This window comes from Galeopterus variegatus, unplaced genomic scaffold (assembly GCF_000696425.1).
Source record: "Galeopterus variegatus unplaced genomic scaffold, G_variegatus-3.0.2 Scaffold1097, whole genome shotgun sequence".
In the NCBI taxonomy this organism is placed as follows: domain Eukaryota; kingdom Metazoa; phylum Chordata; class Mammalia; order Dermoptera; family Cynocephalidae; genus Galeopterus; species Galeopterus variegatus.
In genome coordinates, this window is record NW_007727208.1 from 349081 (window position 1) to 350499 (window position 1419).

General features: G+C 42.4%; 1 protein-coding gene across 1 annotated transcript in view; it reads right to left on the reverse strand.

The window, feature by feature from the left end:
• CCDC110 (coiled-coil domain containing 110) overlaps window positions 1–1419 on the reverse strand; it is a 38142-nt gene that overhangs the window by 6286 nt on the left and 30437 nt on the right. The gene's annotated exons all lie outside the window — the stretch shown is intronic.

Genomic DNA, 1419 nt, shown 5'->3' on the forward strand with positions numbered 1-1419 from the left:
TCTGGTGTGTAAACTACACTCTTTTTTTTTTTTTTTAACTACTAATCTTCATGTTATAGGAGATCCTTGGTAAAGTATTGCATGGGCCTCAGTTTCTATGAAATTTCCATGTGATATTTTTCCCCCTTATTAATAAAAACAAGTTGGATTGACAGAGCATGATTTTTGTCCTGCTCTTAAGCAAAGTACTATTGAGATGCATGTATCTCTTCTGTTGGGAAAGGCAGTCTCATGTGCAGTCTTTCAACCCCCTCCTGGCTACATAATGGGCCTGGAACAGTTCCTTACCAATACATTAAAGAGTCATCACAGCCTGTGTCGTGCTTGTTACCTTGTGTAGAAATATCTTTCCCTGTTTCAGACTTCAGTGTGTACCCCTTTGTTCTGCTTAAGTGTGTGTGTCGGGTGACACCTGGACAATCCCACTACTATATCTGTCCCCAGTGGGGAGGGGATGAGGTCCTGCTGCAGCACAAAAGGGGTATGTGCAGGCCAATGGCCCTGATCGGCTGCTATGGGGTCCGATGCCCATCCCTGAAGCCAGTCTTGCACAGTCTCTTCTCTGTGTTCGATCTGGTCCTTGACAACACTGTTTCCTTGGCGACCCTGATAACCAAGACATGGTGGAGAGAAGTGCTTAGACTTCTCTTGTTAAAAGGCCACAGATGTCAATTGCTCAATACCTTCCTAGAAGATATAGAGCTACAACAGGGTCTCCTGTATACAATATTTGCAAATCTCCTGTCTTTGTCTAAGTGTTAGTCTGCTTGCTTTCTTTGTAAATTTTTTATTAAAGAATGTAAAACCTTTCTGTGTATGAAGTGAAACAAGAGCTGTGGCTGAATGTTCCCCTAGGCTGACAATTTTTGCCCTAAGAGAAGGTCTTAAAAGAGGTCAGCAAATGTTCTCCTTGGAATCGGTAGTCTGCCAAGTATCACAGAAACCGGTCACAAAGCATAGGCACTCCTTCCTATCATCTGGCTCTTGCCACCAAAAGAGGAACAGTGGTTCAGGAAAGAATGCCACCTTCAGTCAGAGGGCGTGGAGGGATAGTGAGTTGACCCGGATCTTACTTAGCTTTGTCTTTTATTGGGAATAAAATGGCAGTTAAAGTTCGAGTAGTTTGAAGTGCTTATCTCGTAGAGATAAAAAGGAATCCAAGTAAGGCTTGTACCTGTACGGGAAGGCGTCCCAAAGACTTTCAGAACCTAGAGTAGCCTCTTCAAATAAACTCAGATCAAAGCGCAAATCAAAAAGAACATATCACTTATAATGCCACCACCCCGAGATAAGTACCCATCCTTCAGTTAGCTCTCTATGCGCATATGTGGAAAAAAGAGAGCTGATTTTAGGACAGTGGGATCACTTTATACACGCTACTTTTAAATAAATAATCTTAAGTCTATACTCGAATTTAAC